This window comes from Triticum aestivum, chromosome 7B (assembly GCF_018294505.1).
Source record: "Triticum aestivum cultivar Chinese Spring chromosome 7B, IWGSC CS RefSeq v2.1, whole genome shotgun sequence".
Taxonomy (NCBI): Eukaryota; Viridiplantae; Streptophyta; class Magnoliopsida; order Poales; family Poaceae; genus Triticum; species Triticum aestivum.
In genome coordinates this window covers 598,291,453-598,316,598 of record NC_057813.1, presented here as the reverse complement: position 1 = coordinate 598,316,598, position 25,146 = coordinate 598,291,453, and the positions used below count along the sequence as shown (strand labels likewise).

General features: G+C 44.5%; 1 pseudogene; it reads left to right on the top strand.

The window, feature by feature from the left end:
• The window catches only part of LOC123161913 (2-oxoglutarate-dependent dioxygenase 33-like), a 68,588-nt pseudogene that overhangs the window by 454 nt on the left and 42,988 nt on the right, over nucleotides 1-25,146 (top strand).

The following is a 25,146-nucleotide window of genomic DNA, read 5'->3' as shown; positions in this document are numbered from 1 at the left end:
TTTTTCTGGCCGGCCATTGGAGAGCTTTGTGGTGCTCTAGCTCACCTATTATGCACACGAGGTGTTCGATGGAATGCCCGAGCCACACTACTTAAGCTTTCTCCTCTCCAAGCTCGACCTCCAAACTCCATTTTCCTTAATATTTGTCTAGGTTTAGCGGTCCGTCATGTCCCGTCCCCGTCTTCACCGCCGTCGATCGCCCGCGCCGATCTCGTCGCTAGCACCACCGTGGTGAGCCTCTTGTTCTTATCTTCTTTCTGAAAGGAAAAACAATTTCTTACTTGTATGTTTAGATAGATACTTGTATAATTTTCCTACTTTTATTATTGCTTCTTATTATTTAGTGCGATGGTTTTGGTATCCGCCCCCGTCGGCCCTCGTCCTGTCTATGATTCGGATGTGGTATATATTATCTTTATAACTATTTGGTTCATTTATTGTTTATGATAATTATGCCGACCAACGTGACATAGATTTTATTTATCTAGGAGGTATGTGAACCGGAAATTCCAACCGACCCTATTGTCGAGAGGTTAAATTTAATTGAAGAAGAAAACAATTTCTTGAAGGAAAAAAATAAAAAAAATTGAGGAGGAGAAGATGATATTGGAGTTGCATGTTGCGGATGTCGTCGATGATCACAAGATCAAGATGGATGCAATGCGCTTGAAGATTAGAAAGATTAAAAAATATGCCATTCATACCGAGGCTTGGTATCATTATGCCATTGGATCAATTGTTACCTTGGTTGCGATTATGATTGCATTTGTTTTCGCATTGAAATATTTTACATAGTTTCAATGTATGGTTTAATTAATTAGATGCTCTGGAGAGCTATATGTTGTTAGATGAGAACTATGTATGTACTTTGGTTTTAATATGATGATGAACTTCTATTAATTTGGTCACTTAATTATCTATTCATGATGTTCTCTAATGGTTTTTGACACACTTAATTATATATAATGCACGCAGATGAACCGGCAATGGATGTGCGATGACAGACACACCTTCAAGTACATTAAGGGCGTGCATAATTTTCTAGAAGTGGCTGAGGCAAACAAGTAGAATGGTTTTATGTGTTGTCCATGCCCTATATGTGGGAATACGAAGTCTTGATCTGACTCGAAAATCATTCACACCCACCTGCTTTATAAGGGTTTCATGCCACACTATAATGTTTGGACCAAGCACGGAGAAATAGGGGTTATGATGGAAGACATCGAAGAAGAAGAGGACGATGACAACTATGTGCTCCCTGAGTACAGTGATGCTGCAACGGGGAAGCTATTGAAGATTAAGAGGAACCAGACGATGTGCCCGATGATGATCTCCGCCGGGTCATTGTTGATGCAAGGAGACAGTGTGGAAGTCAAAAGGAGAAGCTCAAGTTTGATCGCATGTTAAAGGATCACAAAAAAGGTTTGTACTCCAATTGTGAAGATGGCAACACAAAGCTCGGTACCGTACTGGAATTGTTGCAGTGGAAGGCAGAGAATGGTGTGCCTGACAAAGGATTTGAGAAGCTACTGAAAATATTGAATAAGAAGCTTCCAAAGGACAACGAATTGCCCGACAGTACGTATGCAGCAAAGAAGGTTGTATGCCCTCTAGGATTGGAGGTGCAGAAGATACATACATGCCCTAATGAATGCATCCTGTACCATGGTGCGTACGAGGATTTGAACCGCATGCCCGATATGCGGTGCATTGCGGTACAAGACCAGACGAGATGACCCTGGTGATGTTGACGGCGAGCGCCCCAGGAAGAGGGTTCCTGCGAAGGTGATGTGGTATGCTCCTATAATACCACGGTTGAAACGCCTGTTCAGAAACAAAGAGCATGCCAAGTTTATGCGATGGCACAAAGAGGACCGTAAGAAAGACGGGAAATTGAGAGCGCCCGCTGACGGGTCGCAGTGGAGAAAAATCGAGAGAAAGTACTGGGAGGAGTTTGCAGGTGACGCAAGGAATGTATGGTTTGATTTAAGTGTGGGTGGCATTAATTCTTTCAGGGAGCAGAGCAACAACCACATCACCTGGCTCGTGACTCTATGTATCTATAACCTTCCTCCTTGGCTGTGCATGAAGCGAAAGTTCATTACGATGCCAGTTCTCATCCAAGGCCCTAAGCAACCAGGTAACGACATTGATGTGTACCTAAGGCCATTAGTTGAAGAACTTTTACAACTGTGGATTGGAAACGGTGTACGTGCGTGGTATGAGCACAAACAGGAGGAATTTGACCTGCATGCATTGCTGTTTGTCACCATCAATGATTGGCCTGCTCTCAGTAACCTTTCAGGACATACAAATAAGGGATACCACGCATGCACACACTATTTAGATGACATCGAAAGTATATACCCGAACAAATGTAGGAAGAATGTGTACCTGGGGCATCATTGATTCCTTCCAACGAATCATCAATGTCTAAAGAAAGGCAAACACCTCAAAGGCGAGGCAGATCACCGGAAGAAGCCCGCCATGCGTACCGGTGATCACGTACTTGCTATGGTCAATGATTTAAAAGTAATCTTCGAAAAGGGTCTCGGCGGACTATCTGTTCCGGATGACGCCGAGGGTCACGCACCCATGTGGAAGAAGAAATCTATATTTTGGGACCTACTCTACTGGAAAGACCGATAACCCACAAGTGTAGGGGATCGCAACAGTTTTCGATAAGTAAGAGTGTAGAACCCAACAAGGAGCTAAAGGTAGAATAAATATTCCCTCAAGTTCTATCGACCACCGATACAACTCTACGCACGCTTGACGTTCGCTTTACCTAGAACAAGTATGAAACTAGAAGTACTTTGTAGGTGTTGTTGGATAGGTTTGCAAGATAATAAAGAGCACGTAAATAAAAGCTAGGGGCTGTTTAGGTAAAGAAGTAATAAAGTAAATATAGCGAGTGTGGAAAAGTGGTGGTAGGAGTTGTGGAATTGTCCCTAAGCAATTGACTATGTTACTAGACCGGTAATCACTATTGCAATTCTATTTGAGGGAGAGGCATAAGCTAACATACTTTCTCTACTTGGATCATATGCACTTATGATTGGAACTCTAGCAAGCATCCGCAACTACTAAAGATTCATTAAGGTAAAACCCAACCATAGCATTAAAGTATCAAGTCCTCTTTATCCCATACGCAACAACCTACTTACTCGGGTTTGTGTTTCAGTCACTCACGCAACCCACTATAAGCAAATCATGAACGCATTGCAACACCCTACAGCAGTAATCCCTCACGTTTGCGCGACACGGAGGACACAATAGGACAGCACCAATAATAAAACATGCAACTCAAACCAATCATAGCAATTCATCAATCACCAATAGGACAACGAAAATCTACTCAGACATCATAGGATGGCAACACATCATTGGAAAATAATATGAAGCATAAAGCACCATGTTCAAGTAAAGGGTACAGCGGGTTGCGGGAGAGTGGACCGCTGGATATAGAAGGGGGAAGGTGATGGAGATGTTGGTGAAGATGACAGCGGTGTTGGTGAAGATCGCGGTGATGATGATGGCCCCCGGCAGCGCTCCGGCGCCACCGGAAGCAAGGGGAAGAGAGCTCCCCTTCTTCTTGTTCTTCCTTGACCTCCTCCATAGATGGGAGAAGGGTTTCCCCTCTGGTCCTTGGCTCCCATGGCGTGGGAGGGGCGAGAGCCCCTCCGAGATTGGATCTATCTCTCGGTTTCTGCGTTCTCAGGTTCTACCCCTTCACCATTTCTTTAATATCCGGAGATCCGTAACTCTGATTGGGGTGAATCTTTCGCCCAGATTTTTCTCGTAAAATTAGCTTTCTTGCCGCAAAAGAAGGGCATCAACCGCCTTATGGGTGGCCAACGAGAGTCCAGGGCACGCCCAGGGGAGGGGGCGCCCCCTGTCTCGTGGCCACCTCGGACACTATTTCGCGTTGATTCTTTCTCCGGAAAATCCTAAATATTCCAAAATAATTCTCCGTCCGTTTTTATCCCGTTTGGACTCCGTTTGATATTGGTTTTTTGCGAAACAAAAAACATGCAACAGACAGGAACTAGCACTGGGCACTGGATCAATATGTTAGTCCCAAAAATAGTATAAAAAATTGCCAAAAGTATATGAAAGTTGAAGAATATTGGCATGGAACAATCAAAAATTATAGATACGACGGAGACGTATCAAAGACCTAGAGGTCCGCTCTTCAATCGACGTGATGCACGTGACGAAGAACCTTTGCATGAACCTTCTAGGCTTCTTGGGCGTGTATGGGAAGACAAAAGATACACCGGAGGCACGGGAGGACTTGCAACGTTTGCACGAAAAAGATGGCATGCCTCCAAAGCAGTATGAAGGTCCTGCCAGCTACACAATTACCAAAGAAGAGAAGGAAATCTTCTTTGAATGCCTGCTCAGTATGAAGGTCCCGTCTGGCTACTCATCAAATATAAATGGAATAATAAATATGGCAGAGAAAAAGTTCCAGAACCTAAAGTCTCATGAGTGCCACGTGATTATGACGCAACTGCTTCCGGTTGCATTGAGGGGGCTTTTACCGAAAAACGCTCGATTAGCCATTGTGAAGCTATGTTCATTCCTCAATGCAATCTCTCAGAAAGTGATCGATCCAGAAATCCTACCAAGGTTAAGGAGTGATGTGGCGCAATGTCTTGTCAGTTTTGAGCTCGTGTTCCCACCATCCTTCTTCAATATCATGACGCACGTCCTAGTTCATCTAGTCGATGAGATTGTTGTTCTGGGCCCTGTATTTCTACACAATATGTTCCCCTTTGAGAAGTTCATGGGAGTCCTAAAGAAATATGTCCGTAACCGCGCTAGGCCAGAAGGAAGCATCTCCATGGGCCATCAAACAAAGGATGTCATTGGATTTTGTGTTGACTTCATTCCTGACCTTAAGAAGATAGGTCTCCCTCAATCACGGTAGGAGGGGAGACTGGGTGGAAAAGGCACGCTAGGAGGGGACTCAATAATATGTAGGGACGGGCATTCTTGGTCTCAAGCACACTACACGGTTCTACAGAATTTTACCTTGGCGACCCCGTATGTCGATGAACACAAGAACATTCTGCGCTCCAAACACCTGGACCAGTGTGACGACTGGATTACATGTGAACACATTAGGAGTTTTGGCAGTTGGTTCCAAACACATCTCAGGTGTGACAACACTGTTTCTAATGACATGTACTCGTTGGCGAGGGAACCATCTTCGACTGTAATGACTTACAAAGGGTATGAGATAAATGGGAATACATTTTACATGATCGCCCAAGATCAAAAGAGCACCAACAAAAACAGTGGTGTCCACTTTGATGCAGCAACCAAGAGGGGAAATGACATATATTATGGTTACATAGTGGACATATGGGAACTTGACTACGGATATGATATTAAGGTCTCTTTGTTTAAGTGCAAATGGGTCAACCTGTCAGGAGGCGGGGTACAGGTAGACCCACAATACGGAATGACAACAATGGATCTGAACAATTTGGGGTACAGAGACGAGCCATTCGTCCTAGCCAATAATGTGGCGCAGGTTTTCTATGTGAAGGACATGTCTACCAAACCGAGAAAAAGAAAAGATAAGGAAGCGGATACATCATACGATGAGCCAAAGCACCACATAGTTCTTTCAGGAAAAAGAGACATCATGGGATTGGAGGGAAGACAGACGTGTCTGAAGATTATGAAAAGTTTCATGAAATTCCTCCCTTCAAAGTCAAGGCTGACCCAAGCACCCTGTTAAACGATGAAGATTATCCATGGTTACGGCACAATAAGCAAAGAACACAAGCGAAGAAAAAGTGAAGACTTTCTATCAACAACTATTATGATGATACCTTTGACAGAATATCACTGCAGTTACATATGAACAAATGAAATCCCTTTGTAACAGATGAGTTTTCGTCCGAAACCCTGATACTTCCAAAGAGATTGTCTGTTTTGTACACGAAGTGCATCCAGTTTTTGTCGTAACCCTCTCAACTTTTTAACACATGCCATGTGGGTGAAATGATGATACCATGCCAACTTTCAACCTTTTCAGAGTTCATTTGAAATGCTTTTCAATTTCAGGGATCAACCAAAAAGCTTTTATAAACCTCTAGTATTATTGAAACTAAAATTATATAAAATTTATGCAACTAAAATTATCAAAATATTTTCTGTTTAAAACATTAAAAGCAAAAAGAATTTTCATAAAATAAATAAAAAGGCAAAAAATAAAATAAAATAAATAAGTAGAAACAAAATAAAATAAATAAGTACAAACAAAATAAACTTTAATAAATAAGTAGAGACAAAATAAACTTTAATAAAGTAAAATAAATAAACTTTAATAAAATAAATAAAAAATATCAATAGTAAGTAGAAACAAAATGAAATAAATAAAGCAAAAAAAAGAATTTTCATAAAATAAATAAAAAAGCAAAAAAAAGAAAATTAATAAGTAGAAACAAAATAAACTTTAATAAATAAGTAGAAACAAAATAAACTTTAATTAATTAAAATAAATAAACTTTAATAAAATAAATAAAAATAGTAACAGTAAGTAGAAACAAAATAAAATAAATAAAGCAAACAAAGTGCCACCTACTGGGCCACCACGGCTTGAATACGACTAAAAACCCAATCATGGGTCAGGATTCAAGCCCACAACAGGCCCAGTAGGCCCACACGCACACACTAACCGGTTAGGCCCTAAAGCCTGCAGTTGAGAGGAGCTCGAGAGGGTGGGCGCAGCAGCGCTTATAAACCACTCTTGAGCTCTCTCAACTAGCGAGCTGGGACTAAACTTTTGATGTGGGCAGCACAAGGCCTTTGGTCCCGGTTGATGGCACCAACCAGGACTAAAGGGGGCATTGGTCCCGGTTCATGGCACCAACCGGTACCAATGCCCCCCTTTAGTCCCGGTTGGTGCCACCAACCGGGACCAAAGGCCTCTGCTTCCCGCCCTTTGGGCTGCTGAAAAGAGACCTTTGGTCCCGGTTGGTAGCACCAACCGGGACTAAAGGCTTTGCTATATAAGGTGACACTTAGGAAATTTTCACTTCTCATCTCGTAGTTGCCCTCGACGATGCCGACGACATCAACGCCGCTAGGCTGCCCCAACGCCGCCCGCCGCCCCCACCATCCCCGTCGCCGTCGCCCGCGCCTGTCGTCGCCGTCGCCCGTGCCCTCGCCGTCGCCTGCGCCCTCGCCCGATGCCGTCGCCGCTCGTCGCCCCTACCCTGACGCGCACCCCCCCGGCCCGCCCCCATCATCGTCATCGCCCTGCCCCGCCCCCTTAGTCGCCGTCGCCCCTGCCCCGAGCGTGCGCCCCTACCCGTCGATGTCATCGCCGTCACCGTCCTCGCCGCTGACCCTGCGCCCCTGCCCCTCCTCACCTTGGTCCAGCCGGCGCCCTTCCTTTCCTTGTTTTTTTATATATATGATGATATATATGCTTGTTATCATAATTGTTTTTGTTCATATATATGATGATTTTTTTGTAGAATATGATGTTTTTTTTGTTCATAGATGATCATATATATGATGTATGCATGGATGTGGATGGAATATGATGTTTTTTTGTTCATAGAATATGATGTTTTTTTATTCACAGATTTTTTTTGTTCATGAGAGAGGCGGGGACGTCGAGGAAGTTGTACTATTTAGGGTTAGGGTCGTCGAGGAGGAAGGAAAATAAGGAAAAAGAGTAAAAGAGGAAGAAGGAAGAAGGAGAAGAAGAAGGAGAAGAAGAGGAGAAAAATCATAAGAAGATGAAGTAGAAGAAAAAAAGAGAAGAAGAAGGAATAAAGGAGAAGAAGAAGGAATTTTTTCTTCTCCCCCTCTATTCCTTCTTCTTATCCTCTTTCTTTATTCTATTTTTTTATTCTTCTTCTTCTTCTTCTTCTCTTTTTCTTCTTCTTCTCCTCATTTCTTCTTTCTTCTTCTTCTTCTTCTTCTTCTTCTTCTTCTTCTTCTTCTTCTTCTTCTTCTTCTTCTTCTTCTTCTTCTTCTTCTTCTTCTTCTTCTTCTTCTTCTTCTTCTTCTTCTTCTTCTTCTTCTTCTTCTTATTCTTCTTCTTATTCTTCTTTTTATCGGGAACGAGGGTGTCGAAGATCGCCGAGGGGTCGAGGGTCGGGAACTAGGCTAGAGGGTCGAGGGTCACAGAGGGGTGGAGGGTCGTCGAGGCCGGTCGAGGGTCAAGGGTTTGAGGGTTGTAGGGTCGAGGGTTCGAGGGTCAAGGGTTTGAGGGTCGAGGGGTCGAGGGTCGAGGGTTCTAGGGTTCTAGGGTCGAGGGTTCGAGGGTCGAGGGTCGTTGAGGGGTCGAGGGTTTGAGGGTTCTAGGGTCAAGGGTCGAGGGTCGTCGAGGGGCCAAGGGTTCGAAGGTCGAGGGTCGTAGAGGGGTCAAGGATTGCCGAGGGGTCGAGAGGTTGCCTAGTGTCAAAGTATTGAAGAAATCCATGGCTTCATCATTAGCCGGAAGTAACCGGGGCATGATGGTATGAAGTTCGCGAAACTTATTCTGGAACGGAGTCCCGGATAGGATAATCCGCCTTTTGGTACAAATTTCAGCAAAGGCCTTCCAAATAGCGATATTCGGAAGGCTCTTGCTGTACTTTGGACCAAAAAGCGAATTATCCTATCTGGGATTCCGTTCCAGAATAACTTTATATTGGAGAACTTCGTACCATGATGCGCCTGTTACTTTCGCCTAATGATGAAGACATGGTTTTGTTGAATCCTTTGACACTAGACAAACGTGACATGAGGGGGTCGAGGGTCCTGAACTAGGGTAGAGGGTCGTGGATCGCCGAGCGGTCGTGGGTCGTGAACTAGCTAGGATCGAGGGTCGAGGGTCGCCGAGGGGTCGAGGGTCGTCGAGGGGTCGATATACCCCCTCTCCGATAACTTTTACATGAGGGGGGGGGTCGATATACCCCCTCTCCGATAACATTTTGTTCTATGTATATGTCGTCGTTGTCGATATACCCCCTCTCCGATAACTTTGACATGAGGGGGGTCGATATACCCCCTCCCCAGTAACATTTTTTTCTATGTATATGTCGTTGTTGTCGATATACCCCCTTCCTGATAACTTCGATATATCCATCTCTCATGTTTGTATATTAATTGCCATGTTGTAATATTTGCAGAAACTATGGATCAACAAAGAGACTTCGAACAAGAAGAGATATTGGGGGACATAATCCGCGACGGACGTGATGTCATGTTGTTTCTCAACGACATCGAAGAAGGTCTGCAAGGAGAGGAAGCAGGCTACGGTGATCAAACAGTGGAGGAGGAAAGTCATGATCATGATGGTGGCTCCGGCGACCGTGATGACGGCTTCGATGACCGAACGGAGTCGGGATCAGCTATTGCAAAGTCCGACGAGGTCTATATATATATATATATTAATTAAGCGTGTGCTGACTAGCTAATTGATGCATTATAATTGTTTGGTATGTATATATATTAACTCTTCTTTCTTCTTTTATATAGCCCTCCGGACCAAGCAATACTTCAGTAAAGAAACGAGGCCCGAAGAAAAAGTTGCGCCCGGATGAAAGGTTTACGATCACAGAAATCACGCGCGATGGCCAACCAATTAAACCCCTCCAGATCAAGGAAGCATTTTCTGCTCAGTGCGGGGTTCTTGTTAGGGACATGATCCCGGTCAGCATCGAGCTATGGAATGAGCCTAAGAAGTAAGAGCTTCAAGTTTCTTTTGTCGAAGATAGATAGAAAGAAGATCTTTGGAAAGTGCTGAAGGTAAATTTCACCCTACCGGAAGAGGAGGATCCGGAGAATCCAGTTATAGAGACATTGATCAAGTCCTGTGCTCTCAAGAAGATGGTAGATCTATTCAGGAGGTGGAAGAATGAGTTGAAAGCAACGTATGTCGACCAAGACAAGACTCCAGAATTCACCGGCCGATTTGAGAAGATAAGAGATCACTGGCCCGTATTTGTGGCCAACAAGACATCGGAGAGGAGTAAGAAGATGTCAGCGATTGACAAGATAAATGCTACAAATAAGGAGCATCACCATCGCACGGGGTCAGGTGGCTACCTCAAAGCCCGACTGTTGTGGGACAAGGCTGAGCGGGACCTGATTGCTAAAGGGGTCGAACCAGAGACATTGCACTAGCCAGACTGTTGTAGGACTTGGTTCTTCGGGGCTGGTGGAACATTGGACCCTGAAACAGGGAAGTGCTGCTGGACGGATGAGCAACTTGCAACACCCGTCAAGAAGCTTCAGAAAGCAATCAACAAAGTGCGGGAAGGGAAGTTTGTTCCCGACAGAGAGAATGACGAGCTCACAAGGGCCCTCGGGAATCCTGAGCACGCTGCTACGTCTTGAGCTTGCATTGGTTTTCCTCGAAGAGGAGAGGGTGATGCAGCACAATAGCGTAAGTATTTCCCTCAGTTTTTGAGAACCAAGGTATCAATCCAGTAGGAGGCTTCTCAACAAGTCCCACGAACCTACACAGAAAAACAAAGAACTCGCAACCAACACGACAAAGGGGTTGTCAATCCCTTCACGGCCACTTGCAAAAGTGAGATCTGATAGAGATAATTTGATAAGCTAAATATATTTTTGGTATTTTATAATATAGATGCAGAAAATAAAGATGCAAATAAAAGTAGATTGGAAGCAAATATGATAAGAGATAGACCCGAGGCCCTAGGTTTCACTAGAGGCTTCTCTCGAGAGCATAATTATTATGGTGGGTGAACAAATTACTGTCGAGCAATTGATAGAAAGCGAATAATTATGACGTTATCTAGGCATGATCATGTATATTGGCATCACGTCCGCAACAAGTAGACCGACTCCTGCCTGCATCTACTACTATTACTCCACACATCGACCGCTATCCAACATGCATCTAGAGTATTAAGTTCATAAGAACAGAGTAACGCATTAAGCAAGATGACATGATGTAGAGGGATAAACTCAAGCAGTATGATATAAACCCCATCTTTTTATCCTCGATGGCAACAATACAATACGTGTCTTGCAACCCTTTCTGTCACTGGGTAAGAACACCGCAAGATTGAACCCAAAGCTAAGCACTTCTCCCATGGCAAGAAAGATCAATCTAGTAGGCCAAACCAAACCGATAATTCGAAGAGACTTGCAAAGATAACTCAATCATATAAAAGAATTTAGAGAATATTCAATTATTATCCATAGATAAATCTGATCATAAACCCACAATTCATCGGATCTCAACAAACACACCGCAAAAAGAGATTACATCGAATAGTTCTTCACAAGAGAGGGGAAGAACATTGTATTGAGATCCAAAAAGAGAGAAGAAGCCATCTAGCTAATAACTATGGACCCGTAGGTCTGTGGTAAACTACTCAGAACTCATAGGAGGGGCAAGGATGTTGATGTAGAAGCCCTCCATGGTGGATTCCCCCTCCGGCAGAACACCGACGACGGCTCCAAGATGGGATCTCGCGGATACAGAATGTTACGGTGGTGGAAATTGTGTTTCGGGTTGCTCCTGGATGTTTTCGGGGTATGTAGGCTTATATAGGAGGAAGAAGTACATCGGTGGACGCCCGAGGGGCCCACGAGATAGGGGGGCGCGCTCCTATCTTGTGGGAGCCTCGACTGCTTCTTGACTTGCACTCCAAGTTCTCTGGATCATGTTTGTTCCAAAAATCACGCTCCCGAAGGTTTCATTCCGTTTGGACTCCGTTTGATATTTCTTTTCTTCGAAATACTGAAATAGGCAAAAAAAAACAGCAATGCGGGCTGGGCCTCCGGTTAGTAGGTTAGTCCCAAAAATGATAATAATGTATAAAATAAAGCCCATAAACATCCAAAACAGGTAATATAATAGCATGGAACAATCAAAAATTATAGATACGTTGGAGACGTATCAAGCATCCCCAAGCTTAATTCCTGCTCGTCCTCGAGTAGGTAAATGATAAAAAAGAAATTTTTGATGTGGAATGCTACCTAGCATAAATCTCAATGTAATTTTCTTAATTGTGGCATGAATGTTCAGATCCAAATGATTCAAGATAAAAGTTCATATTGATAAAATAAATAGTAACACTTCAAGCATACTAATAAAAACAATCATGTCTTCTCAAAATAACTTGGCAAAAGAAAGTTCATCCCTACAAAATCATATAGTTAGGCTATGCTTCATTTTTGTCACACAAAGATGTTCCCAACTTCTATACCCCCGATGACAAGCCAAGCAATTGTTTCGTACTTAAATAATCTCAAACTTTTTCAACCTTCATGCAATACATGAGCGTGAGCCATGGATATAGCACTATGGGTGGAATAGAATAATGATTGGGGATTGTGTGGAGAAGACAAAAAAATGAGAAAGTCTCACATTGACGAGGATAATCAACGGGCTATGGTAATGCCCATCAATTGATGTCAACATGAGGAGTAGGGATTGCCATGCAACGGATGCACTAGAGCTATAAATGAATGAAATCTCAACAAAAGAAAACTAGTGGGTGTGCATCCAACTTGCTTGCTCACGAAGACCTAGGGCATTTGAGGAAGCCCATCGTAGGAATATACAAGCCAAGTTCTATAATGAAAAATTCCCACTAGTATATGAAAGTGACAACCGATGAGACTCTGTACATGAAAAACATGGTGCTACTTTGAAGCACAATATATGAGACTCATAAAGAACAAGGTGCTACTTTGAAGCACAAGTGTGGAAAAAGAGATAGTAGCATTGCCCTTTTTATTTATTTTCTTCTTTTTTTTCTTTTTTTTCTTTTGGCCTTTTTTGGCCTTCCTTTTTCTTTTCTTTTTGGGCAATGCTCTAATAATGATGATCATCACACTTTATTGATTACAACATATGAATTACAACTCGAAACTAGAACAAGATATGACTCTATATAAATGCCTCTGGCGGTGTACCGGGATGGTGCAATGAATCAAGAGTGACATGTATGGAAAATAATGCATGGTGGCTTTGCCACAAATACGATGTCAACTACATGATCATGCAATGGCAATATGACAAAAGTAATGTATGTCATGATGATGATGAATGAAACGGTGGAAAGTTGCATGGCAATATATCTCCGAATGGCTATGGAAATGCCATAAATAGGTAGGTATGGTGGCTGTTTTGAGGAGGTTTATGTGTGATAGAGCATATCATATCATGGGTTTTGGATGCACCGGCGAAGTTTGCACCAACTCTCAAGGTGAGAAAGGGCAATGCACGGTACCGAAGAGGCTAGCAATGATGGAAAGGTAAAAGTGCGTATAATCCATGGAGTCAACATTAGTCAAAAGAACTCATATACTTATTGCAAAAATTTAGAAGTCATCAAAAATCAAGCACTACACGCATGCTCCTAGGGGGATAGATTGGTAGGAAAAGACCATCGCTCGTCCCCGACCGCCACTCATAAGGATGCACAAGCCAGGTACACTTCATGTTTCAAATTTGTTACACAACTTTAACCATATGTGCATGCTACGGGACTTGCTAACTTCAACACAAGTATTCTTTAAATTCATAATCACCCAACTAGCATGACTTTAGTATCACTACCTCCATATCTCAAAATAATTATCAACTATCAAGTTGATCATAGCATCCAATTCACTTCCTATGATAGTTTTTATTATACCCAACTTGGATGCTCATCATTCTAGGACCAAATCATAACCATAGCAAATACCATGCTCTTCTAAAAGACTCTCAAAATAATATAAGTGAAGCATGAGAGACTAGCAATTTCTTCAAATTTAATCCACCACCGTGCTTTAAAAGATATAAGTGAAGCACTAGAGCAAAAACTATCAAGCTCAAAAGATATAAGTGAAGCACATAGAGTATTCTATCAAATGCTAAGCAAATAGGCTTCTCCCAAAAGGTGTGTTACAGCAAGAATGATTGTGGTAAACTAAAAAGCAAAGACCAATATAATACACGACGCTCCAAGCAAAACACATATCATGTGGTAAATAAAAATATAGCTCCAAGTAAAGTTACCAATGAACGAAGACAAAAGAGGGGATGCCTTCCCGGGGCATCCCCAAGCTTAGGCTTTTGGCTATCCTTGAATATCTTGGGGTGCCTGTTGGAGAACGTTGCAGAAAATTAAAATTTTTCCTACGGTTTCACCAAGATCCATCTATGAGTTCATCTAAGCAACGAGTCATGGGAGAGAGATTGCATCTACATACCACTTTGTAGATCGCGTGCAGAAGCGTTCAAGGGAACGGGGATGATGGAGTCGTACTGCCGTGATCCAAATCACCGATGACCAAGTGCTAAACGGACAGCACCTCCACGTTCAACACACGTACAGAGCGAACGACGTCTCCTCCTTCTTGATCCAGCAAGGGGGAAGGAGAGGTTGAGGAAGAAGGCTCCAGCAGCAGCACGACAGCGTGATGATGGTGGAGAGGCAGTACTCCGACAGGGCTTCGCCAAGCACTCAACGGAGGAGGAGAGGTGTTGGGGAGGGGAGGGGCTGCGCCTTGGATCAGGTGTTCAGCCCTCCCCTCGCCCCTCTATTTATAGGGGAAGGGGGAAGGGGGCCGGCCCCCTCTAGATGAGATCTAGAGGGGGGGGGCAGGGAGGGGGGCTTGCCCCCCAAGCAAGGGGGGCGCCCCCACTAGGGTTCCTCCCCCAACCCTAGGCGCATGGGCCCAAGGGGGGGGGCGCCCAGCCCTCCAGGGGCTGGTTCCCTGCCCCTTGCGGCCCATGAGGCCCTCCGAGAGGGGTGGCCCCTCCCGGTGGACCCCCGGAACCCCTCTGGTGGCCCCGGTACAATATCGATATGCCCCCGAAACTTTCCGGTGTCCGCATGACAACTTCCCATATATAAATATTCACCTCCGGACCATTCCGGAACTCCTCGTGACGTTCGGGATCTCATCCGGGACTCCGAACAACATTAGGTAATCACATACAAGTCTTCCTAATAACCCTAGCGTCACCGAACCTTAAGTGTGTAGACCCTACGGGTTCGGGAGACATGCAGACATGACTGAGATGGCTCTCCGGTCAATAACCAACAACGGGATCTGGATACCCATGTTGGCTCCCACATGCTCCTCGATGATCTCATCGGATGAACCACGATGTCGAGGATTCAATCAACCCCGTATACAATTCCCTTTGTCAATCGGTACGTTACATGCCCGAGACTCGATCGTCGGTATCCCAATACCTCGTTCAGTCTCGTTACCGGCAAGTCACTTTACTCGTACCATAATGCATGATCTCGTGACCAAACACTTGGTCACCTTGATCTCATTATGATGATGCATTACCGAGTGGGCCCAGAGATACCTCTCCGTCATACGGAGTGACAAATCCCAGTCTCGATCCGTGTCAACCCAACAGACACTTTCGGAGATACCTGTAGTGCACCTATATAGTCACCCAGTTACGCTGTGACGTTTGGTACACCCAAAGCACTCCTACGGTATCCGGGAGTTACACGATCTCATGGTCTAAGGAAGAGATACTTGACATTGGAAAAGCTCTAGCAAAACGAACTACACGATCTTGTGCTATGCTTAGGATTAGGTCTTGTCCATCACATCATTCTCCCAATGATGTGATCCCATTGTCAACGACATCTAATGTCCATAGTCAGGAAACCATGACTATCTGTTGACCAATGAGCTAGTCAACTAGAGGCTTACTAGGGACGTATTTGGTCTAAGTATTCACACGTGTATTACGATTTCCGGATAATACAATTATAGCATGAATAAAAGACAATTATCATGAACAAGGAAATATAATAATAACCCTTTTATTATTGCCTCTAGGGCATATTTCCAACAGTCTCCCACTTGCACTAGAGTCAATAATCTAGTTACATTGTGATGAATCGAACACCCATAGAGTTCTGGTGTTGATCATGTTTTGCTCGCGAAAGAGGTTTAGTCAATGGATCTGCGACATTCAGATCCGTATGTACTTTGCAAATATGTATGTCTCCATCTTGAACATTTTCACGGATGGAGTTGAAATGACGCTTGATGTGCCTGGTCTTTTTGTGAAACCTGGGCTCCTTGGCAAGGGCAATAGCTCCAGTGTTGTCACAGAAGAGTTTGATCGGCCCCGACGCATTGGGTATGACTCCTAGGTCAGTGATGAACTCCTTCACCCAAATTGCTTCATGCGCTGCCTCCGAGGCTGCCATGTACTCCGCTTCACATGTAGGTCCCGCCACGACGCTCTGCTTGCAGCTGCACCAGCTTACTACTCCACCATTCAACATATACACGTATCCGGTTTGTGACTTAGAGTCATCCAGATCTGTGTCGAAGCTAGCGTCGACGTAACCCTTTACGACGAGCTCTTCGTCACCTCCATAAACGAGAAACATGTACTTTGTCCTTTTCAGGTACTTCAGGATATTCTTGACCGCTGTCCAGTGTTCCTTGCTGGGATTACTTTGGTACCTTCCTACCAAACTTACGGCAAGGTTTACATCAGGTCTGGTACACAACATGGCATACATAATAGATCCTATGGCTGAGGCATAGGGGATGACACTCATCTCTTCTTTATCTTTTGCCGTGGTCGGGCATTGAGCCGAGCTCAATCTCACACCTTGCAGTACAGGCAAGAACCCTTTCTTGGACTGATCCATTTTGAACTTCTTCAAAATCTTATCAAGGTATGTGCTTTGTGAAAGACCTATGAGGCGTCTTGATATATCCCTATAGATCTTGATGCCTAATATGTAAGCAGCTTCTCCAAGGTCCTTCATTGAAAAACACTTATTCAAGTAGGCCCTAATGCTGTCCAAGAATTCTATATCATTTCCCATCAAAAGTATGTCATCTACATATAATATGAGAAATGCTACAGAGCTCCCACTCACTTTCTTGTAAACATAGGCTTCTCCATAAGTCTGCATAAACCCAAACGCTTTGATCATCTCATCAAAGCGAATGTTCCAACTCTGAGATGCTTGCACCAGCCCATAAATGGATCGCTGGAGCTTACATACTTTGTTAGCATTCTTAGGATCGACAAAACCTTCCGGCTGCATCATATACAACTCTTCCTTAAGATAACCGTTAAGGAATGCCGTTTTGACGTCCATCTGCCATATCTCATAATCATAGTATGCGGCAATTGCTAACATGATTCGGACGGACTTAAGCTTCGCTACGGGAGAGAAAGTCTCATCGTAGTCAATCCCTTGAACTTGCCGATAACCCTTAGCGACAAGTCGAGCTTTATAGATGGTTACATTACCATCCGCGTCCGTCTTCTTCTTAAAGATCCATTTGTTTTCTATCACTCGCCGATCATCGGGAAAGTCAGTCAAAGTCCATACTTTGTTTTCATACATGGATTCTATCTCGGATTGCATGGCTTCAAGCCATTTGTTGGAATCTGGGCCCGCCATCGCTTCTTCATAGTTCGAAGGTTCACCATTGTCTAACAACATGATTTCCAGGACAGGGTTGCCATACCACTCTGGTGTGGAACGTGTCCTTGTGGACCTACGAAGTTCAGTGGCAACTTGATCCGAAGTACCTTGATCATCATCATTAATTTCCTCTCTAATCGGCGTAGGCACCACAGGAACATTTTCCCGAGCTGCACTACTTTCCGGTTCAAGAGGTAGTACTTCATCGAGTTCTACTTTCCTCCCACTTACTCCTTTCAAGAGAAACTCTTTTTCCAGAAAGGATCCGTTCTTGGCAACAAAGATCTTGCCTTCGGATCTAAGGTAGAAGGTATACCTAATGGTTTCCTTAGGGTATCCTATGAAGACGCATTTTTCCGACTTGGGTTCGAGCTTTTCAGGTTGAAGTTTCTTGACATAAGCATCGCATCCCCAAACTTTTAGAAACGACAGCTTAGGTTTCTTCCCAAACCATAATTCATACGGTGTCGTCTCAACGGATTTAGACGGTGCCCTATTTAAAGTGAATGTAGCTGTCTCTAGAGCGTATCCCCAAAATGATAGCGGTAAATCGATAAGAGACATTATAGATCGCACAATATCCAATAGAGTGCGATTATGACGTTCGGACACACCGTTATGCTGAGGTGTTCCAGGCGGCGTGTGTGAAACGATTCCACATTTCCTTAAGTGTGTACCACATTCGTGACTTAAATATTCTCCTCCACGATCCGATCGTAAGAATTTGATCTTTCGGTCATGTTGATTCTCTACTTCATTCTGAAACTCCTTAAACTTTTCAAAGGTCTCAGACTTGTATTTCATCAAGTAGACATACCCATATCTACTCAAGTCATCAGTGAGAGTGAGAACATAACGATATCCTCCGCGAGCCTCAACGCTCATTGGACCGCACACATCGGTATGTATGATTTCCAATAAGTTGGTTGCTCGCTCCATTGTTCCGGAGAACAGAGTCTTGGTCATTTTACCCATTAGGCATGGTTCGCACGTGTCAAATGATTCATAATAGAGAGACTCTAAAAGTCCATCGGTATGGAGCTTCTTCATGCGCTTGACACCTATGTGACCAAGGCGGCAGTGCCACAAGTATGTGGGACTATCGTTATCAACTTTACATCTTTTGGTATTCACGCTATGAATATGTGTAACATTACGTTCGAGATTCATTAAGAATAAACCATTGACCATCGGGGCATGACCATAAAACATATCTTTCATATAAATAGAACAACCATTATTCTCGGATTTAAATGAGTAGCCATCTCGCATCAAACGAAATCCAGATACAATGTTCATGTTCAAACTTGGCACTAAATAACAATTATTGAGGTTTAAAACTAATCCCGTAGGTAAATGTAGAGGTAGCGTGCCGACAGCGATCACATCGACCTTGGAACCATTCCCGACGCGCATCATCACCTTGTCATTCGCCAGTCTCCGCTTATTCCGCAGCTCCTGCTGTGAGTTGCAAATATGAGCAACGGCACCGGTATCATATACCCAGGAGTTACTACGAGTACTGGTAAGGTACACATCAATTACATGTATATCAAACATACCTTTAGTGTTGCTGGCCTTCTTGTCCGCTAAGTATTTGGGGCAGTTCCGCTTCCAGTGACCCTTCCCTTTGCAATAAAAGCACTCAGTCTCAGGCTTGGGTCCATTCTTTGACTTCTTCCCGGCAACTGGCTTACCGGGCGCGGCAACATCTTTGCCGTCCTTCTTGAAGTTTTTCTTACCCTTGCCCTTGCTGAACTTAGTGGTCTTATTGACCATCAACACTTGATGTTCTTTCTTGATTTCAACCTCTGCTGACTTCAGCATTGAGAATACTTCAGGAAAGGTCTTCACCATCCCTTGCATATTGTAGTTCAACACGAAGCTCTTGTAGCTCGGTGGGAGCGACTGAAGGATTCTGTCAATGACCGCCTCGTCTGAGAGGTTGATCTCCAGCTGGGACAGGCGGTTGTGCAACCCAGACATTTTGAGTATGTGCTCACTGAAAGAACTATTTCCCTCCATCTTACAACTATAGAACTTGTCGGAGACTTCATATCTCTCGACCCGGGCATGAGCTTGAAAAACCATTTTCAGCTCTTCGAACATCTCATATGCTCCGTGTCGCTCAAAACGCTTTTGGAGCCCCAGTTCTAAGCTGTAAAGCATGCCGCACTGAACGAGGGAGTAATCATCAACACGTGACTGCCAAGTGTTCATAACATCTTGGTGTTGGGGAACGTTGCAGAAAAATTAAATTTTTTCCTACGGTTTCACCAAGATCCATCTATGAGTTCATCTAAGCAACGAGTCATGGGAGAGAGATTGCATCTACATACCACTTTGTAGATCACGCGGAAGCGTTCAAAAGAACTGGATTGAAGTAGTCGTTCTCGTCGTGATCCTATCACCGGAGATCCTAGCGCCGAACGGATGGCACCTCCGCGTTCAACACACGTACGGTCAGCGTGATGTCTCCTCTGTCTTGATCCAGCAAGGGGGAAGGAGAGGTTGATGATGAAAGCTCCAGCAGCAGCACAACGGCGTGGTGATGGTGGAACAGCAGTACTCCGGCAGGGCTTCGCCAAGCACGTGACGGTGGAGGAAGAGGTGTAGCAGGGGGAGGGAGGCGCCAGAAGTTCAGGGTGCGGCTGCCCCCCTCCCCCCTCCCTTTATATAGGCCCCCAGGGGGGGGGGCGCCGGCCCTGGGAGATCCAATCTCCCAAGGGGGCGGCGGCCAAGGGGGGTGGAGTACCCCCAAGGCAAGTGGGGCGCCCCCCACCCTAGGGTTTCAACCCTAGGCGCAGGGGGTGGGCCAAGGGTGGAGCACCAGCCCACTATGGGCTGGTTCCCCTCCCCACTTTGGCCCTTGGGGCGCTCCGTGATGGGTGGCCCCACCCGGTGGACCCCCGGGACCCTACCGGTGGTCCCGGTACAATACCGGGTGACCCCAAAACTTTCCCGATGGCCAAAATACCACTTCCTATATAGTTTTCTTTACCTCCGGACCATTCCGGAACTCCTCGTGACGTCCGGGATCTCATCCGGGACTCCGAACAAGATTCGGTATGCTGCATACTCATATTCATACAACCCTAGCGTCACCGAACCTTAAGTGTGTAGACCCTACGGGTTCGGGAGACACGTAGACATGACCGAGACGGCTCTCGGGCAATAACCAACAGCAGGATCTGGATACCCATGTTGGTTCCCACATGCTCCTCGATGATCTCATCGGATGAACCACGATGTCGAGGATTCGAACAACCCCGTATACAATTCCCTTTGTCAATCGGTACGTTACATGCCCGAGACTCGATCGTCGGTATCCCAATACCTCGTTCAGTCTCGTTACCGGCAAGTCACTTTACTCGTACCGTAATGCATGATCCCGTGACCAAACACTTGGTCACTTTGACCTCATTATGATGATGCATTACCGAGTGGGCCCAGAGATACCTCCCCATCATACGGAGTGACAAATACCAGTCTCGATCCGTGTCAACCCAACAAACACTTTCGGAGACACCTGTAGTGCACCTTTATAGTCACCCAGTTACGTTGTGACGGTTGGTACACCCAAAGCACTCCTACGGTATCTGGGAGTTACACGATCTCATGGGCTAAGGAAGAGATACTTGACATTGGAAAAGCTCTAGCAAAACGAACTACACGATCTTGTGCTATGCTTAGGATTGGGTCTTGTCCATCACATCATTCTCCTAATGATGTGATCCCGTTGTCAATGACATCTAATGTCCATAGTCAGGAAACCATGACTATCTGTTGACCAACGAGCTAGTCAACTAGAGGCTCACTAGGGACATGTTATGGTCTATGTATTCACACGTGTATTATGATTTCCGGATAATACAGTTATAGCATGAATAAAAGACAATTATCATGAACAAGGAAATATAATAAGAACCCTTTTATTATTGCCTCTAGGGCATATTTCCAACAGTCTCCCACTTGCACTAGAGTCAATAATCTAGTTACATTGTGATGAATCGAACACCCATAGAGTTCTGGTGTTGATCATGTTTTGCTCGCGAGAGAGGTTTAGTCAACGGATCTGCGACATTCAGATCCGTATGTACTTTGCAAATATCTATGTCTCCATCTTGAACGTTTTCACGGATGGAGTTGAAACGCCGCTTGATGTGCCTGGTCTTCTTGTGAAACCTGGGCTCCTTGGCAAGGGCAATAGCTCCAGTGTTGTCACAGAAGAGTTTGATCGGCCCCGACGCATTGGGTATGACTTCTAGGTCGGTGATGAACTCCTTCACCCAAATTGCTTCATGCGCTGCCTCCGAGGCTGCCATGTACTCCGCTTCACATGTAGATCCCGCCACGATGCTCTGCTTGCAGCTGCACCAGCTTACTGCTCCACCATTCAACATATACACGTATCCGGTTTGTGACTTAGAGTCATCCAGATCTGTGTCGAAGCTAGCGTCGACGTAACCCTTTACGACGAGCTCTTCGTCACCTCCATAAACGAGAAACATGTCCGTCGTCCTTTTCAGGTACTTTAGGATATTCTTGACCGCTGTCCAGTGTTCCTTGCCGGGATTACTTTGGTACCTTCCTACCAAACTTACGGCAAGGTTTACATCAGGTCTGGTACACAGCATGGCATACATAATAGATCCTATGGCTGAGGCATAGGGGATGACGCTCATCTCTTCTTTATCTTTTGCCGTGGTCGGGCATTGAGCCGAGCTCAATCTCACACCTTGCAGTACAGTCAAGAACCCTTTCTTGGACTGATCCATTTTGAATTTCTTCAAAATCTTATCAAGGTATGTGCTTTGTGAAAGACCTATGAGGCGTCTCGATCTATCTCTATAGATCTTGATGCCTAATATATAAGCAGCTTCTCCAAGGTCCTTAATTGAAAAACACTTATTCAAGTAGGCCTTAATACTGTCCAAAAGTTCTATATCATTTCCCATCAAAAGTATGTCATCTACATATAATATGAGAAATGCTACAGAGCTCCCACTCACTTTCTTGTAAACGCAGGCTTCTCCATAAGTCTGCATAAACCCAAACGCTTTGATCATCTCATCAAAGCGAATGTTCCAACTCCGAGATGCTTGCACCAGCCCATAAATGGATCGCTGGAGCTTGCATACTTTGTTAGCATTCTTAGGATCGACAAAACCCTCCGGCTGCATCATATACAGTTCTTCCTTAAGATGCCCGTTAAGGAATGCCATTTTGACGTCCATCTGCCATATCTCATAATCATAGTATGCGGCAATTGGTAACATGATTCAGACGGACTTAAGCTTCGCTACCGGAGAGAAAGTCTCATCGTAGTCAATCCCTTGAACTTGTCGATAACCCTTAGCGAAAAGTCGAGCTTTATAGATGGTGACATTTCCATCCGCGTCCGTCTTCTTCTTAAAGATCCATTTGTTTTCTATCGCTCGCCGATCATCGGGCAAGTCAGTCAAAGTCCATACTTTGTTCTCATACATGGATTCTATCTTGGATTTCATGGCTTCTAGCCATTTGTTGGAATCTGGGCCCGCCATTGCTTCTTCATAGTTCGAAGGTTCACCGTTGTCCAACAACATGATTTCCAGGACAGGGTTGCCATACCACTCTGGTGCGGAACGTGTCCTTGTGGACCTACGAAGTTCAATAGCAACTTGATCCGAAGTACCTTGATCATCATCATTATTTTCCTCTTCAGTTGGTGTAGGCATCACAGGAACATTTTCCTGAGCTGCACTACTATCCCATTCAAGAGGTAGTACTTCATCGAGTTCTACTTTCCTCCCACTTACTTCTTTCGAGAGAAACTCTTTTTCCAGAAAGGATCCATTCTTGGCAACAAAGATCTTGCCTTTGGATCTTAAGTAGAAGGTATACCCAATGGTTTCTTTTGGGTATCCCATGAAGACGCATTTTTCCGACTTGGGTTCGAGCTTTTCAGGTTGAAGTTTCTTGACATAAGCATCGCATCCCCAAACTTTTAGGAACGACAGCTTAGGTTTCTTCCCAAACCATAATTCATACGGTGTCGTCTCAATGGATTTAGACGGCGCCCTATTTAAAGTGAATGTAGCTGTCTCTAGAGCGTATCCCCAAAATGATAGCGGTAAATCGGTAATAGACATCATAGATCGCACCATATCCAATAGAGTGCGATTACGACGTTCGGACACACCGTTACGCTGAGGTGTTCCAGGCGGCGTGAGTTGTGAAACGATTCCACATTTTCTTAAGTGTGTACCAAATTCGTGACTTAAATATTCTCCTCCATGATCCGATCGTAAGAATTTTATCTTTCGGTCACGTTGATTCTCTACTTCATTCTAAAATTCCTTGAACTTTTCAAAGGTCTCAGACTTGTGTTTCATCAAGTAGACATACCCATATCTACTCAAGTCATCAGTGAGAGTGAGAACATAACGATATCCTCCGCGAGCCTCAACGCTCATTGGACCGCACACATCGGTATGTATGATTTCCAATAAGTTGGTTGCTCGCTCCATTGTTCCGGAGAACAGAGTCTTGGTCATTTTACCCATTAGGCATGGTTCGCACGTGTCAAATGATTCATAATAGAGAGACTCTAAAAGTCCATCGGTATGGAGCTTCTTCATGCGCTTGACACCTATGTGACCAAGGCGGCAGTGCCACAAGTATGTGGGACTATCGTTATCAACTTTACATCTTTTGGTATTCACGCTATGAATATGTGTAACATTACGTTCGAGATTCATTAAGAATAAACCATTTACCATCAAGGCATGACCATAAAACATATCTCTCATATAAATAGAACAACCATTATTCTCGGATTTAAATGAGTAGCCATCTCGTATTAAACGAGATCCAGATACAATGTTCATGCTCAAACTTGGCACTAAATAACAATTATTGAGGTTTAAAACTAATCCCGTAGGTAAATGTAGAGGTAGTGTGCCAACGGCGATCACATCGACCTTGGAACCATTCCCGACGCGCATCGTCACCTCGTCCTTCGCCATTCTCCGCTTATTCCGCAGCTCCTGCTGTGAGTTACAAATGTGAGCAACGGCACCGGTATCAAATACCCAGGAGTTACTACGAGTACTGGTAAGGTACACATCAATTACATGTATATCAAATATACCTTTAGTGTTGCGGGCCTTCTTGTCTGCTAAGTATTTGGGGCAGTTCCGCTTCCAGTGACCCTTCCCCTTGCAATAAAAGCACTCAGTTTCAGGCTTGGGTCCATTCTTTGACTTCTTCCCGGCAACTGGCTTACCGGGCGCGGCAACATCTTTGCCGTCCTTCTTGAAGTTCTTCTTACCCTTGCCCTTCTTGAACTTAGTGGTCTTATTGACCATCAACACTTGATGTTCTTTCTTGATTTCAACCTCTGCTGACTTCAGCATTGAAAATACTTCAGGAATGGTCTTCACCATCCCCTGCATACTGTAGTTCATCACAAAGCTCTTGTAGCTTGGTGGGAGCGACTGAAGGATTCTGTCAATGACTGCCTCATCCGGGAGGTTAATGTCCAGCTGGGACAGGCGGTTGTGCAACCCAGACATTTTGAGTATATGCTCACTGACAGAACTATTTTCCTCCATCTTACAACTATAGAACTTGTCGGAGACTTCATATCTCTCGACCCGGGCATGTGCTTGGAAAACTAGTTTCAGCTCCTCGAACAGCTCATATGCTCCGTGTTGCTCAAAACGCGTTTGGAGCC